The sequence below is a fragment of the Euprymna scolopes genome, chromosome 12 (genome assembly GCF_053919585.1).
Source record: "Euprymna scolopes isolate OS-2025 chromosome 12, ASM5391958v1, whole genome shotgun sequence".
Taxonomy (NCBI): Eukaryota; Metazoa; Mollusca; class Cephalopoda; order Sepiida; family Sepiolidae; genus Euprymna; species Euprymna scolopes.
Window position 1 is genome coordinate 67,595,460 of NC_136493.1, and position 18,471 is coordinate 67,613,930.

General features: G+C 35.9%; 1 protein-coding gene across 3 annotated transcripts in view; it reads right to left on the minus strand.

Annotated features, from left to right (window-relative positions):
- The window catches only part of LOC145291315 (pyridoxine-5'-phosphate oxidase-like), a 351,668-nt gene that overhangs the window by 157,806 nt on the left and 175,391 nt on the right, over nucleotides 1-18,471 (minus strand). The gene's annotated exons all lie outside the window — the stretch shown is intronic.

Consider the following 18,471-nt stretch of genomic DNA (forward strand, 5'->3'; position numbering starts at 1 on the left):
AGAACTCAGTCAAAAAGTTTTTATGGCAATACATCGGTTTCTATTTTTTTTTTTATTATTAAAAGTAATTTAATCTTTCTGAATCGTATTTCATTTCCAATACAATACAGTTTATCTTGAATTCTTTCCCACGATTATTCTTGCAGACTTATCTCCCCAATAAGTTTCTTAGACACATCACTGTGCTGTTTCTTATTTTATTTATCTAAGACACACACATTAAAATTTATAAATTCATTTGTGCGGGAATTACAGGATTCACCCTTACCAAACATCTTATTTTTGCAAGCCTCTGAGAGCCGTTAAAGAAATAGAAAAGGCATGGAGAACCTCTCTCATCAGAGAAAGGGATAATCGACAGCAACACTCACCAGGGAAATTCAGTAGCTGAAATGACAGCTTTTCTTACATGTCAAAGAACTTGACTCTCTCTTTCTCTCACTTCGCCACAACACATAGTCACACTTTTTCTCTCCCGTCCTTTTTTCATACAGACTGCCACTTGGCGCACACTAAAAAGTAATTTCTTTTCTTCTAACGAAAATAAACAAAAGATTATTTTACATTATTTGGTAGTGTATTTCTTTTTATTTATTTACTTCAGGGGATTTATGCAAGTTCCCAACATCACTGATTAATACATTTGTAGTCTAAAATGTAATTAAAAAAAAATTAATACAGCCCTGCAGCAAGGAGCAAACCGAAGACCTTTCGGTTGCAGATTGAGAGTCTGTCAATGGGCTACATCCATCCTGCCCACAGTGATGGTTGAGTTTTGCTTGACGGCCATAGAAAATGGGTTGATAGGTCATTCAGCGTCAGTTGAAGAGGATTGGTCGCGTGTTGCCGTGTTTGTGTTCAGGATCATGTTCTATCGATTTGACGGTGTTGCTCGGAATCATGTTCTGTCAAATCGATGGTGTCTCTTTGGCAGATGCGAGTTCTGTTGGATGAGCATTGGATTTTCATAATACCAATGTATTACACTACAAGCTATTCCGGCAGACAACATTATGGAATCTGGGATGCTGACATTGGGTAAAGATGTGATACTTTCTTTTAGTGGAGAAAGTGATGTAGTTGGGTGAATAAAAAAGGTAAAATTGGTAGCTAAACTACAACATGTGCCAGATCTTGCCAGTTTTATTCCACTTTTTCTACATGGATATGAGTAATGAAGAAATGCAGAACAGATAGAAATGAGATTAGTGGCCACATTCACGTGAGGGAATTTTGAAGCCTATGAAAAAACTATCACGATTCAAGTGAACAGGTGAATCAGTTAATGTTTATGCGAATGAAATCAAAAGATTGGCTGGGTTAACAGGATACCTAGGGAGAGGATTGGATCATACAGTCAAACTTGATTTTATAACGGGATTCCCAGATGATGTATCTATGGCACTACAACAGCTACCTCACGTATAGAGAATGGATGTCAGCAAACTGATACCAACTGCATGGCTTTTAGTCAAAAAAAGAGTTTGAGAGACTCGGACATTGGCAGCGAATGTACAAAGTAATATGCTGAGAAATAAAGCTCAAAAAGAATCATAAAGCCTTCAGTGCTTTTGATGTCAGGGACCACACCTGAAAAAAGATTGCACAGAGATACCTAGAGCCAGAACAATGTGTTAAAATTGTGGAAAGTTTGGCCAAATTGCTAAGTATTGTCCTCAGATTCAGGGAAACGGGCAAGGGGGAGTTTCTACAACTCAAGCTACCCTGACAACAGAATAAGGGCACAATATGTGCCTTTTCTTATAATAGAAGTGGTAGTGGATGATTCAGTAATGACCGCACTTGTCGATACTGGGTGCACCACCAATTTAATCAATTCAAAACTCATGAGTGGATATGGTAGAAGTGGCACAGTGAAAGCAGTTGATGGGAGGGACATAAAATGTAAAGGAACCAGGGAGATAAAAGTATGTGGAGTACGAGTGAAAGTGGGGGCGATCTTGATAAATCACATCATTGACGGGATCAACGTCATAATTAGAATGGATTTCTATAAAGAAAACTGAGGTGAAGTTTGGAAATGTACATTGTGCCGCTGCTGCCCATCAGCTGAATGTTTGCAAAATTGAGGATAAAGACTTTGAAGCAAATTTCGATGGAGAGAAATGGACAGTAAGATGGAAATGGAAGGGAGAGCCTCCAATGTTACAGAATAGAGTGCAGTGTATTATAAGAATTTCCTGGAAAGTGAGAAAAATTCAAAATTTGAGAAAGAGGTGGAAAGACGAGATATCAAACGGTATTCTTTTACCATGGATGGGAGAAAGAAAAGGTGTGTTACTATTGATCATAGTGTTTCAGGCCACAAAAGGGAAAGTCAGGCCAGTGTTAAACTTATGTGAGTTGAACCGTTTCATGGCATGTCATACAGGGAGCAACATAATAGATGTGTGTGATGAAAAGATGAGAAAATGGAGACGGTTGGTAGGAGGAACCGCCATTGTGGACTTTCAGTCTGCCTACCTGCAGCTACATGCGGCGAACGAACCATGGCAGTACAAGCTGGTCTGTTATAAAGGAAAAACATATTGCCTAACACGGTAAGGATTTGGACTTAATGTTGCACTGAAGATTATGGCAGCCATTTTAAAAACAGTGTTAAAGAAAGGGAGCGAAATGAAAGAGGCCAGCGATTCATACATCGATGATATAATGGTGAATGTAACAAAGATATTGACAATTGCGCAACATTTAAAAGGATTTCGGCTAGAAGCTTAATCACCAGAATCCCTGGACAGGAGTGGCACTAGGCCTTAAGCTTATGAAAAATAGTATGGGAGCGCTGATGTTCAGGAGAGGTAACGGGATCCCAGAGATAGGAGGAGAAATTAGTATGTGGGAATTATTTTCTATCTGTTGGAGATTGTTGGGGCACTATCCAATTGCTGGATGGCTGTGAATGGCATGCAGTTTTGTGAAAAGAAGAGCAAGTGGAGTAGACTGGGAGGGCAAAGTTGATTGCAAAACCGTCAGAGTGATGCAGGAAATTCCAGCTGAGGTCAAAAAAGAAGATACTGTTACTGGAGCTTGGTACATACCTCAAACGAGCATAGGAGTGGTATAATGCATGTACTATTGTAACAGGCATTGTCGTGGAGATTGGCAATATGGTGGCAGAAGATGTAACATAGTTGAGGAAAAATAATGATTATTATCATATTAATGCGGCTGAATTAGATGCTGTTCTAAAGGGCATCAATTAAGTTATAAAGAGAGATATCGAAATAAGAACCGATAAAGTCACTGTATTCAGTTGGGTGAACTCTACAGTGGAGGAGAGTGAAAGAATATGAACAAAAAGTGCTAGAGAAATGATTGTAAAGCGGTGATTAGGGAAGCTTGGAGAGTTAATATTTGAATTTGAACTGCGAATAAAAGCAGTGTTTGTGCTTTCAGAGGAAAACAAGGAAGATGTGTTAACACGGATAAAAAACAATTGAGACAGAGATCGCAATATGCTAGCACGGAATAAGTGAACTGGAACTAGGACTGGAAAGAATATTATATTTGGTGGGGAAAGTGGATTTTCCTATACAACAGGAAAAACTTCAGAAGGTAGTTAAGAAGTGTGTTCAGTGCAGATCAACCAATCCTGCCCCAAATATACACAATCGTGGGAAAATATGGAGTTTTGAAGAATTCGATAAGATTAGCTATTGACCTAACACTATGGAGGAGCATACTTGTCAATGATTGACTGTGGACCAAGTAGACGGCCACATGGAGGGAGTTCAGTGTCAATCAACCAATCCTGAACCAAATACACATAATTGCAGAGAAATAAGGAGTTTCGAAGAATTGGACAAGATTAGCTACTGACATAAAACTATGGAGGAGCATACTGGTCAATGATTGGCTGTGGACCAAGGAGACTGGCAATATGGAGGGAGTTCAGTATCAATCAACCAATCCTGCTCTAAATATACATAATCGCGGGGAAAAAGGGACTTCCGAAGAATTTGACAAGATTAGCTATTGACATAACACTATGGAGGAGCATACTTGTCAATGATTGACTGCAGACCAAGTACACTGGCCATATAACGGAAGTCCACAGTCAATCAACCAATACTGCCCCAAATATAGATAATCGTAGAGAAATAGGGAATTTTGAAGAATTCAACAAGATTAGCGATTGACATAACACTATGAAGGAGCATACTTTTCAATGATTGACTGTAGACCAAGTAGACTGGCCATGTGGAGGGTGTTCAGTGTCAATCAACCAATCGTGACACAAATGTGTATAATCGTGGGGAAATAGGGATTTTCGAAGAATTCAACAAGATTAGCTATTGACATAACACTATGGAGGAGTATACTTGTCAATGATTGACTCTGGACTAAAAAGTCTGGCAATATGGAGGGAGTTCAGTGTCAATCAACCAATCCTGCCCTAAATATACATAATCACAGAAACATAGGGTGTTTCAAAGAATTGGACAAGCTTAGCTATTGACATAACAGGATGGAGGAGCATACTTGTCAATGATTGACTGCGGACCAATTAGACTGGCCATATGAAGGAAGTCCAGTGTCAATCAACAAATCCTATCCCAAGCATGAATAATCGCGGGAAAATAGGGAGTTTGGAAGAATTCAACAAGATTAGCGATTGACCTAACAGTATGGAGGAGCATACTTGTCAATGATTGATTGTGGACCAAGTAGACTGGTGATATGGAGGAGTTCAGTGTCAATCGACCAATCCTGACCCAAATATACATAATCGCGGGGAAATAGGGACTTTCGAAGAATATGACAAGATTAGCTATTGACATAACACTATGGAGGAGCATACTTGTCAATGATTGACTGCAGACCAAGAAGACTGGTAATATGGAGGAAGTCCAATGTCAATCAACCAATCCTAACCCATTGATTGATTGCGAACCAAGTAGATGGGCGATATGGAGGGAGTTCAGTGTCAATCGACCAATCCTGCCCTAAATATACATAATCGCGGGGAAATAGGGAGTTTCGGAGAATTCCCCAACATTAGCTATTGACATAACACTATGGAGGAGCATACTTGTCAATGATTGACTGCAGACAAAGTAGATTGGCCATATGGAGGAAGTCCAGTGTCAAGCAACCAATCCTGACCAAAAATATACATAATCGCGGAAAAATAGGGATTTTCGAAGAATTCAACAAGATTAGCGATTGACATAACACTATGAAGGAGCATACTTTTCAATGATTGACTGTGGAACAAGAAGTCTGGTAATATTGAGGAAGTCCAATGTCAATCAATCAATCCTCTCCCAAATATACATTATCGTGGGGAAATAGGGCATTGCAAAGAATTTGAAAAGATTAGCTATTGACATAACACTATGAAGGAGCATCCTTGTCAATGATTGACTGTGGAACAAGAAGACTAGTAATATGGAGACAAGTACAGTGTCAATCAACCAATCCTGCCCCAAATAGACATAATCGTGGGGAAATAGGGAGTTTTGAAGAATTCGACATGATTAGCTATTGAAAACCCAAACAATAAAACAACCTTCCCTCAAACAACCCCAAGGAAACAAGAAAATGGTCCCAGTCTGCTCAATCCACTGGGAGAATAGCGAAGGAAGAAATAGGTCAGCGGGCTGCTTAGGCAATTAAGTGGTGAGAAAGTAGATCATTCCTGTCTTGAGAGGTAAGACAGAAACAAAAAAACAATTAACAAAGAACAAAAGAGAAAAACCAGGTCCTTACTCCTCAAATAGAGGAGGTCTGGTCCTTGCTAACAAAAGTAGTAGGCAAAAAACGCCTTAACCTTGCTAAAAAGCCCGGTGATGGCCCTTCGAAAAGAGGAAAAGTTTTGTAGCTGATACACTTTGATCTTAGCCAAAAGAGCAAGCAAGCGTAATATAGTTTTCTAACAGGCATTACCTCCTTCTAAAAAAATTACAAAATAACCGGCACAGCATATATTTTAAGAGGTGGAGAGGGGAATATTGAGTAAGTTCCGGAAATGGCCGAAACCGGTTACTATAAAGATTTAAAGTTTAAACATTACTATATTTCATTCATATTTTTAACAGTGGGGTGGGAGATAAGATGTCAGTGCCGGAAATGGCTGAAACAATTTACGATTATTTGATTTCATGTACAGACATTATTACATAGTTATTTTCATAAGGGGGGGGGCGATAATGTTGGTTAAAATTATGAAAAATGATTGTCTAAATTAGTAACATGTCCAAGAATTATGAAAAATGATGAAATGTGAGTTTAATTGATTGGTATTTTCTTTAATTAAATAATCAATCCAAAAAATATATCAAAGTTATTATTTTCATAAGCGGCGGGGGGAGGAGGGGATTATGAAAAATAATTGTCGAAATTAGTAACATACTGATTGGTGTGTTTGTAATGAAATAATCGGCCTAAACGATATATCAAAGTTACTATTTTCGTAAGGGGATGGTCATAATGTGGGTCAAAATTATGAAAAATGATTGTCGAAATTAGTAACATATCCGAGAATTATGAAATATGATAAAATGTGAGTTAATTAGTTTGTCCGTGTGTAATGAAATAATAAAGCAGGACAATACATCAAAGTTTTTATTTTCGTAAAGGGAGGAGCGATAACGTGGGTTAGAATTATAAAAAATGATTGCTGAAATTAGTAACATATCCAGGAATTATGAAAAATGATAAAATGTTAATTGATTGGTGCGCTTGTAAGTAAATAATCGTCCCCGTTAAAATTATAAAAAACGATAGTCGAAATTAGTAACATATCCAAGATTATGAAAAATGATGAAATGTGAGATTGTTTATTATTTAATGAAATAATACAACCAGACAATATATAAAAGTTATTATTTTCGTAAGAGGTGGCCATAATGTGGGTTTAAATTATGAAAAATGATTGTCGTAATTAGTAACATATCCAAGAATTATGAAAAATGATGAAATGCGAGTTAATTGGTATCTTTTTTAATGTAATAATCAAACCAGACAATATATCAACAATATTGCACAATAATATAATATCAAAGTTATTATTTTTGTAAGGGGGGGGGGTACGATAATGTGGGTTAAAAATATGAAAAATGATTGTCAAACTTAGTAACATATCCATGAATTATGAAAAATGATTAAATGTGAGTTAATTGATTGGTGTGTTTGTAATGAAATAATAAGCCCAAACAATTTATCAGTTAACAATATTTTTCTGAATTTTCAATGTTTACTTCAGGGAATGACGTCGCAGTTGTAGTGGTGAGTAGAAAGACACATAATTATGTTGCTTTTTAACGTGCTCTGGAGTTCTCTATGAATTAAGAAACCTTCACTTTTGGGGTGGGGCTGGAAAGAGAAATGTCCATTTTAGGGTCACTATGCGATCTCCCACAATGTCATATTCCAAAAATACGGAATAACTATGGAATCATATTCCGGAAATGACATTGTTTCTCTTACTAATGTGTTGTTGGCGGTTGCGGTAGTAAGGGGGGGGGGAACTATATTATATTGAAAATTGCGGTAAAGGAAAAGTTGCCTAATGATCATTCGCATCAATGCATTTGTGTAATTATTTGGAAAACCTGCTGAGTTATGGTAAAGAAATAATATTTCACTTAAAATGATGGTGTCAGTAGTAAGGAGGGAAAGAACACAGTAATGTGGAATTTTGTAATGAAGCAAGGGTTGCCTAATCATAAAGCTTCTCAACATATTTGTTTATTTGTTTGTAAAGCCAGCTGAGTAATCTTCCGAAAATGACGTCTTTTTTCTGAAAAATTTTGTTGTCGGTAGTAGGGAAAAAATGAAACAGAGTAATGTGGAATTTGATAATGAAGCAAGGGTTGCCTAATCACTTCACTGTGTCAATGTATTTATGCATTAATTTTAAAATCCTACTGAGACATCTTCCAAAAATGACAATTTTTCTTACAATAATAATGTCGATAGTGAGGGAGGAAAGAAACACAGTAATGTTGAAATTTATGATGAAGCAAGGGTTGTGAACTCATTAACCAACACAATGTATTTATGTATTAATTTGGAAAATTAAACGATTTCAATTTTTTTTAAAACTATGGTAGTCTTGGTGGGAGGAGAAATTATTTCATATATGTTGCACAATAACTGTCGAGACCATGTTAAATTGTTTCATATATGTATATAAATTACCCCTCCAAAGTTAGGTAAACATATTTTAAATATGTGTTGTAAATTACCCGTCCCAAAAGGTAAAATTATTTCATATAAATTCTGCAAATTAGCTGTCCTAGGGAAGGCACAATTATTTCATACATGTGTAATAGCCGTCCTAGGGTAAGTAAAATATTCTTTTGCTCTAAATAGCAAATGATACATAGACATTAAAAAAGTCTTCTCTCCAAAGAATAACAATTATATTCAAAATCAATTTCCATTTTCTCATTGTTTATATGGTTCCGAGCAACGCCACGTAGCCCCGCTAGTTTATAAATATTTATATAGTTTTAATGTTATATTATTTCCTATTATTTGTTGGTTAATTGAATTTGTACTATAAACTGAATTATCTGATTCGTCTTCTTCTATATATATAAAAGCGAAAATGTGTGTTAGTGTGTATGTGTGTGCATGCATTTTTGTGTATGTCCGCCAAAAGCTTTTTTCGACAAGCTTCTCGGTCAGCTCACTCCTTCTTAAAACTTTTTATATGCTGTCTAGATGATAATATGTACGAATTAACAACGGGGGTCACACGTGTATTTAATTTGCCTGACTTAAACGCTATTTTTTCCAGATTTTTAAATCGCCGCATGTTTCTTTCGCTATTCGGTATAAAAAAAGCAAAACTGGATTCAAACTGGCCGGATGGTCTCCAGAAAGCGATGTAAATGTTTGGTCAATGTCGACTTTTCACCGTCATATCAGACGATTGCTTTCATTTGGACAACACTCCCCTAGTAAACGGGGGAGCTGCTTTTCCTCCGCAAAGTTGGGTTTTCACCTCATTAAAAACTGTCCCACAGAAATTATTAACTGCTGAATAGCCATTGCTTACATTGTCGTAAATCTTAACTCCGTGATTTCTATTTGACCTCATTAAGTGGGCACCTGTCAATTCTACTTAAATAAATTCAAACATCTTTCACTTACTCTTTCTTGCTGGCCGAGCGGTTAATGTCTCACGTTTTTTTCCAACTCAGGGCTTCCGGTTCGATCCTTACTACATACCAAAACTTTTTTTTTTATTTAAGAGCACACACACCTCCAAACACCCGGGTAATGCCGGATACCCCCGCTAGTTAAAAATATTTCAATATAACATAATCTATACTTATAAGTATTACTTAACAATAAACTAAGTTAAATTGCAATTTTTTCAATGAACGATTAATTATTATTTCTCTCAGTTATCAAACATAATTATAATTTTACTGCTCTAATTTATTGAATTCAAATACGTCCTAATTCTTATTATTTTTAATTGTATCCTAATATATTGAAATTGGATCACAAAATTTATTTAAAATTTTATCGGTAAGTTCTAAACATGAAATAATTGGATACGTTTTAAGCTATTCACATGTGTTTATATTATTTAATTCTGATTATTATCAACAACTATTTTACTTTAAACTATTATATATTAATTCATTTGTATATTGTTCTATTTTTATTGTTTATTCCTATTTTCTTCCTTTTATTTTATTTTAAATTTTATTTTAGTTTAATTTAATTCATATCATGAATAAAAAGATTTAATTTTTATATTTTAATTCGAACTATTGAATATTTATCAGCTTAATATTGAATTTAATTTATTTAATTACTATTTAGGTTTTATTTATATAATTTATCTATATTTTATTATTATTATTATAATCATTTATCTATATTTTATTATTATTATTATTATTATTATTATTATTATAATCATTTATATAATCATTTAGAAAGTAATACTTTAAAATAAACTTTTTCCTGTAATTATTATTATTATATTATTATAATAATATTATTATTATGATTATATTATTATTATATTATCATGATATTATTATTATTGTATTTTAATATTCTTTAACCAAGTAATCATTCCCCCAAACTGGTTAAAATTGTTTAGTACAATTTTTTATTTAACCTGAATAAATCTTAATTCCACTTTTATTTGAGTTTAAAAGTACACCAATCACAAAATGTTATTTCAATTAATTAAATGATTTTATGATTAAATTTAATCTATAAATATATCTGCTTATAACTAATGTTTTTATATCTATTTTTACAATTATCACATTTGGTTTATATATTTGAGTCTATACATCAATCTTTTAATACTTACTTATTTCAACTAATTAAATGAGATTTTTAACTCAACATTAAAAATTTGGCATTACAACCCAATTCTTACTTACCTTTTGCTTTGCAATTTATTTATCACTAAAAATATTTTATTTTTTATTTTTAGCAACTAATGTTTAACATTCTCAAATATTGCAATTAGGTCAGTAGTTAGAACATTACGAATTAGTTCTATTCCATATGCTAATTTAATATTTAATTTATTAATTACATATAATTATAGAATTTAATTTATTATCTACATATAATTATAGAATACAATTACTAGCTCTAGTTATCAATATTAAAATTAAATACTACATTACGCAATATACAATATTAAATTAAATACTACATTATGTAAAATATATCATCATAATATCTTAATTTAAAATATAAGTCAGATTATAACTAGTTATAATAATATTTGCTATCAATTAGTTGCCAATAAAAAATATTTTACAATAGTTTACATTTGGTTATTTTATTTTGTTTGTTATGATATACGATTTCCAGTTCATTTTACCTTATTTGCTAATTTTTGTTTTATCTTATTTAAAATATTTATCTCTATAAAGAAAAACGTTTAATTTTAAATGCTATGATATTTTAATATATTTAAACCAAATCTATTTTTCTAATCAGGTTTTATTCAAGACAAGATATACTTAGATCTATATCAATCAGATAATGCTTAACTTATTTCAACTAATTAAACAAATTTTAAATTAACATTCGAGAATTTAATTCTACTTTTCCTTTATTGTGTTACTAGCAGGGGGTACCCGGCGATGCCCGGGTGTCTTGATGGGGGGGGGGGTAAATAATAATAAAAAAATGTTTTGGTAGGTAAGTATGAGAATCGAACTCGTACCCTTGAGTTGGAAATTAATGTGTGAAAAAAAAAAGTGCTACGTTAACCATTGAGCCACGGCGACAGACAAAATTAAGCAGGTTATTTAACTATAAAAACAGGCGTGCGCAATAAAAGTTAACTCTGCTGCTTCCATTTGACCTAATTAAGAAGGTCAAATAGAAGTCACGCAGCGTTTGGGCTTGTTTACCCAAATTTAACTGTTTCTTACCCCAACAGATGTTAGGGAGGGGGAAAGCTGATTACTTCTGGACGTTTTTCCCGGCGCAATGCCAAAGACGTCGTTTGAGTTTAGTTTCACTTTATTTATACTAAAAAGCCCAATCAACACGCGAGAAGCCAAAATAGCAATAATTTTGTAAAAATCGACGTAAATAAATCTATACGCTACGCAGTTTCCTAATTCCTAGATATTATTATATAGGACCTATATACACAGTTTTAAGCGATAGTAACAAACCCGGGACCATGTGCGAGAAAAGTCGTTGCCAGACATACACGAAATGGTCACACACATTTTGCCTTTTATATATATAGATGATTATGAGAAATTTATCATTACAACACAATATCTAATTATCATTTACTTTTTGTTTTATTTATTATTAAAAAATATTTTTTATTTGCAACTAATATTTAATATGTCCAAATATTGCAATTAGATCAATTGTTAGAATATTATCGGTTAATTCTATTCCATATGGTAATTTAACATTTAATTTATTAATTACATATATTCTTATAGAATACAGTTATTAGCTCATAGTTATCAGTTTTAAATTAATATTACATATTTTCTAATCTATTCTAAGAATATATCTGACAATATTTGCTATTGTTATATTATTACATTCAATTAATTTATTTTGTTTATTGTGATTTATGATTTCCAGTTTATTAAACCTTATTTGCTAATCTTTTTTTATTTTATTTAATATATTAACCTCTATAAAGAAAAAAACTTTTATTTTCAATGCTTAGATAGTTTACTTTATTTTAACTTAAATTATGCTTCTAATCAGGTTTTAGTCAAGACAAGGTATACTTAGATCTATGTAAACAGTTTTGAATTACTTCCTGTCATTTGTTGAGGTTTTCTTTAGATATTATTATATGATAACATTCTAGATTGCAAAGTTGTATCAGCCAGACTTATTTAGAAAGTATTTACTAGTACTTCCTAACATCAACCATTTCAATCTGTATTCAATTTTATTCTTTCTTAATTCCCTAATTCACTTCGCTAATGATGTTGTTTTCTTCATATTATTAACTTCTTGTACTTCAAAGGATGCTATATGGTTGTTAAATCTATTTTTAAATCTACAACTCGTGGCCCCAATGTATATTCTGGTTCTATTATTAGCTATTACTTCATACTATATTAGAGATGAAGCATTTGCCTTCTAACCGGATATTCATCAATATTTTTACTGCTGCAAAGTAAATTTCTTTCAATGTTTTTGAAGTATAATGGGGGGGGGTCACCTCAAATACACAAACGGAATGTTCAAGAAAGATTATCGCTACAGTCCTCTGTCTCTACTCTCGTTGCCTTCTCTCCTGCCTGATCGGGAATAATCTCTCAGCACCGAGAAATGAACATCGTTTTATAGTTTCCATCTTCACGCACACACGAGATTACGTGAGAACGGACGAAATAAAAATGCTGGCCGCCATGTTTGTTCTTTCTTTTCTTCGCGTGAATTCACTCGCTGAGCACCCATGGTAAGACTTGTTTTTCTTGCTTCTAACCACAGTTTTGATTACTTAAGAAAGTAAAAAAAAAAAAAAAAAAAAAAAAAAAAAAAAAAAAAAAAATTCTGTTTCTTTTTCTCTCTTAGTTTCCCCTCTCTGTCCTGCTCTAAGTAAATCTGACGACCTAGTCCACAAATTCCAAAATTTCATCATGACAAGTTTCAAGAAAAACTACACGATTAAACCCGGTTCTCCAACTTCCAACGTAGACCCCTACTACCATGTCTCCTTCTCTAACATCAGGGGTCTACGTTCTAACCTTCTAGAGGTTGAAACCCAATTACAGGAGGCTAAACCAGACCTTTTATTTTTAAGTGAAACTGGCATTGGACAGGCTATTTCCCTAGAAGAGTTTGCAATTACAGGATACTCTAACTTAACTTCTAAATCTGACCCCCTAGATCGCCATGGGCATGGAATATGTGCCTATATTAAAGATAGCTTTCAATGTGGGAGGGACATCTCCAGGGAAGATCCTAACTTACCTTATATGTGCTTCCGGGTTGCTTTAGCTCACACTACTGCATTTATATTTACTCTCTATCGCCCCCACAACAGCAGAGTTACTATCTTTAAAAGCATATCTGAGAAAATTGACCAAGTCCTATCTGCTTATCCTTCAGCTAACATTCACGTATGTGGAGACTTCAATGTTCACAACGTCGAATGGTTGACCCACTCAAACAAGACCGATGATGAGGGGAGGTTCTGTCATGATTTCTCCATTGCCTATGACCTCACTCAGATTGTTCAGGAACCCACCCGTGTGCCCGACAATGATGGCCAGTATGCGAGCCTACTAGACCTTTTTCTCACAACTTGCCCTGAACTATGTTCAGTTTCTGTTCTGTCGCCTCTTGGATCTTCCGACCACTCTGTTGTATCAATTAAGATAAAAATGAAATGTAATAAGTCCCCAGACGTACCTCTCCATCGTACAGTATATCGATACACTAAGGCTGACTGGGATAGCTTCCGTACATTTATATCTGATCTACCTCTGCAATCCATGTTTAAAAAGGATGTGTCCTCTATAGTATTAGACCTGACTGAATGGTTAATTGTAGGTATTGACCATTTCATACCCTCTAAAAAGTTTCAGCAAAAACCTAACAGCCAGCCATGGTTCTCTCCAGAATGTGCTGCTGCCATTGCGCACAGAAATCACTTTTTCCACTGCTTCAAACGTAATAGATGTATGAAAACTAAAGCCATTTTCAGGACTGCCAGCAACCATTGTAAGAAAGTAATAAGGAACGCAAGAGAGTTGTATGCTCAAAGTCCAAAGTAGCTGAGCAGCGGCTTGGTTCCCACCAGTTTTGGCAAATAGCAAACAGAATCCTGAACAGAAGCGTGTGCTCCATCCCAACTATTATCAATGGACCTGAGGTAATCTCGTCAGCATCAGACAAAGCCAAACTCTTTGTCAAGAACTTTGCAGCTAATTCTACCCTTTGCGACCAAGGCCGCCAACCCCCAATATTTCCTCTTGTATCAGAAAACACGCTATGTGATATACGTATATCTGTACGTGATGTTGCCAAGCTTATCAAAAACCTTGATTCCAGTAAAGCAACTGGCCCTGACGGTATTCCAATTATAGTACTCAAAAACCTTCAACCTGAACTAGCGCCCATACTTACAAAACTGTTTAAACGTTGTCTTAAGGAGAAAAGTTTCCCATCTCCCTGGAAAATCTCATCAGTATGCCCTGTATTTAAGAATTCAGGTGATCGCTCATCCCCCTCTCAGTACAGGCCAATAAGTCTCCTGTGCGTCATGAGTAAGTTGCTAGAATCTGTGTTAAATACAGAAGTAATCAACCATCTCAACAAAAATAACCTTCTTAGTGACACTCAATATGGTTTTCGTTCTGCTAGATCTACAGCAGATGTGCTTACAGTTATATCACATAGGATTAGCAAATCTCTCGACGGTGGCAATCTTTCTAGGGCAATTGCTCTTGACATATCTAAAGCCTTTGATAGGGTATGGCATAAAGGTTTACTTCATAAGATCGCTAGCTATGGTATAGCTGGAAAAGTCTTCTCAATTATTAAATCATTTCTTTCTGATAGGTTCATAAGAGTAGTAGTTGAGGGGCAAAAATCAGAAGCTCACAGTATTAATGCCGGTGTCCCTCAGGGGTCCATCCTGGGCCCAACTCTTTTCCTGATCTACATTAATGATCTTCCAAATCACATCCTTACATCATTTGTAGATATTTATGCTGACGACACTACCATTTATGGTAGCACATCTAAGACAGTAAACGACCAAGTTCTCTCCAATTCTCTCTCCTCTGATCTTGAGCACGTAGTACAATGGGGAAAGGAGTAGCTGGTTACTTTTAATGCATCTAAAACCAAGCTTCTCTCCTTACATCATCAACATTCTAATCCACATTTGGCATCAATTGAAATGAATGGCTCTCGTCTTCTGGAGGCCTCAAGTTTTGACAAGCTTCTGGGCTTGACCATTACTCCTGATCTTAAATGGAACACGTACATCAAATCTGTTGCCAAGGCCGCTGGGAAAATGGTGGGATCTTTCTATCGATCCGGTAAATATCTCACTGCTGATGCTATTCTCTATCTATATAAGAGCCAGGTACGTCCAAGGATCGAATACTGTTGCCACATCTGGGCAGGAGCTGCTAGAAAGGACTTGTCCTGCCTTGATAGAGTTCAAAATAGACTTCGTAGCCTCGTAGGAGACGTCCTTTTCTCCTCCTTGCAACCTCTATCTCACAGAAGAGATGTTGCGAGTTTGTCTCTGATGTATCGTTATTTCATGGAAAGTGTTCGACTGAGCTTCAATCTATGGTCTCCCCTCGCCAAACTTTCACAAGAAACACTCGTCTAGCTGTAAACACTATCAATAATTCCCCCCACTCTTTATCTGTGCCTAAACCTAAACGTAGATTCCATGAACAAAGCTTCTTTCTTAGAACTGCACGCCTGTGGAATTGTCTTCCGTTTTCCTGCTTTCTGGCTGACTACAATATGGTTGTGTTCAAGTCTAAAGTAAATAAGTTCTTGATGAGCCGTTCCATATAAGTTATCAAATTTACCAAATTTTCATTACTAATGATTACTATATTGTCCAATTTCTACTGTACACTCTTTAACCCTTATCCTTGAGTGGCCTCTGAGCCTTGATAATGTGGTGATGCCTATGTAAAAAAAAAAAAAAACTCTCTTTATTAGTCTCTTTGCCTAGTTTTGCATTGTTAGAATTTATTATAGTTTTTACATGATGTTGTTCTTCTATTTTATGTATTTCCAGATGCTGTAATCATTGGTCCAATAAAGAACATTGACTAAAGACTTGAAGCTCATCTATGATTACAGCATTGCTATCGGACCGCTTGACTTCTTCCTCATCACAAGTCTCAAGCCAATAATGCTTGACATTCCATGCCCCGCCCTTGACTGCTAGACCACCTGGTCAGACAACATCCCACCGAATGTCCTGCTCAACTTAATTGACCTCCACGCCCGCACAGCCCATCCGGTTGACCAGACCACACATCCAGCTCCCGCCGCCAGCGCTCCTAAAGCGAAAAGGGTGAAACAGCCGATCGTCACAGCAGGTGGCACCAGAGAGGAATAGTCCTACTTTGAGCTGCGCTAAACAGAGTACAAGGCTGCGACTCGGCTCACTGGCACAGACATCGCCCACCAACTTCTCGAATGCTGTGAAGACAGTCTTCGAAAAGATCTCACACGGACTTTTAGCGCCCTAACAACCAAAGACGAAAAGACCATACCCGGGAACATTAAAAGCCTCGCAGTTCGCCAAGAGAACATCATGGTTGCACGTCTCCAACTTCAACAGACTCGCCAGGACCGTGATGAACCTGTAAGGATGTATGCCACCCGCCTCCGCGGATAGGCCAGCGTCTATAACTTCAAGATGACATGCACGTGTGCTCTGGAGGTTGATTTCAGCGACATCATTGTCCGGGACACCCTCATTCGTGGACTGGAAGACGAAGCCATCTGACTAGATGTCCTCGACCAGGCAAAATAGCACGTGAGCCTAAAGAACATCCTACAGTTCGTCGAGGCTAAAGAGAGCAACAAGCGCTCCGCAAGCCATTTATCCGAGACTCCTACCTCAGTCACAGCCACCACAACAAGCACATACAAGCGTTGCAACAAACCGAAAATGGCTCGTGACACAACCAAAGGTATCAAGCTTTGTGATTACTGTGGCACCACAGGCCATGTGTGACCTAGACAGGTGCTCATGCAGAAATGCCCGGCATATAATCACAACTGCACTAAATGTGGAATACTCCACCATTTTGAGGGTGTATGCCGACAGACTCATCAAAAGTCACCGGTGATTGAACGCTCCCAACTCCTGAGGCTACCCGGACCAACGCCTGCGTCCCACAGCCCCAGCAGTGCAGCCGAACAGCCACAGCCAAACCAACCAATACCACTCACTAACACACTTTCCGAGCCTCCCAAGCAATAGGAACACCCAGCAGATACCACTGTCATGCCTCCCAACCCTGACCCAGCATTTGTTCAGCCAGCCCCCGCAACTATGGGGAAACCAGCGGTTGATCACAAACAGAAGATCGCTATGGCTCTTCAGGGTCTGATGCCACACAACGCCCCTGGCCTACAGGAGCGCCCGGTGTCTCTGCCTGACCCAGACACCGCACAGGAGCCAGTGGACGCGTTGCCTCTACGTCGGTCAACCCGCCTCTCCCGCCCACCTGTCCGACTGAGAGTAATCTGAAAACAGACTTTAAATTGTCTCAGCATGATGTTGTTCTATGATATGTACCAAGACATTTTATTAAATTCTCATGCTCAGATGGACCATTCGCATTGAGCTTAACTGATTACCTGGAAATCTTACAACACTCATACTCGTCTGTATGTCTTAAAGACTGGAGGGGGGCATCCATGATGTTGTTCTTCTATTTTATGTATTTCCAGATGCTGTAATAATTGGTCCAATAAAGAACATTGACTAAAGAGTTGAAGCTCATCTACTTTTCTTTAAATTAGTGGTAGTTGAAAAAGATAATTTAACATTATTTCGGTTTATGACTTTACTTAGATTAGTTCCTTTCAGAAAATTCTTTTCAATAATTTGAAAAAATTCCATTGGCAAATTATTTTTTATGTGTGCATTATAAGGCGGATTAAACCAAATGCAATTTTTACATCTATTTTTTCTTTTTATTTATATTTTCGCTATTATTAGGAGTTCTTATATTGTTTTCTACAAAATTATTTTTACAAATTTTATTTTTTATACTATTTTTACACTTACAATTTACCCATTACCATATTGTATGAGATAACACGTGATGATTAGATTTAGATTCGTTTCTTTCCATTAATATTTTATTTTTAATATATATTATTTTACCTCTATATCCTGATCTAGCTAATGCTTCATATATCTATAATATAAAGCTGAATGTGTGTGTGTGTGTGTGTGGTCACAAATAGGCTCCTATATGGTTGACTATTTTAAAAAACTGATTACATATA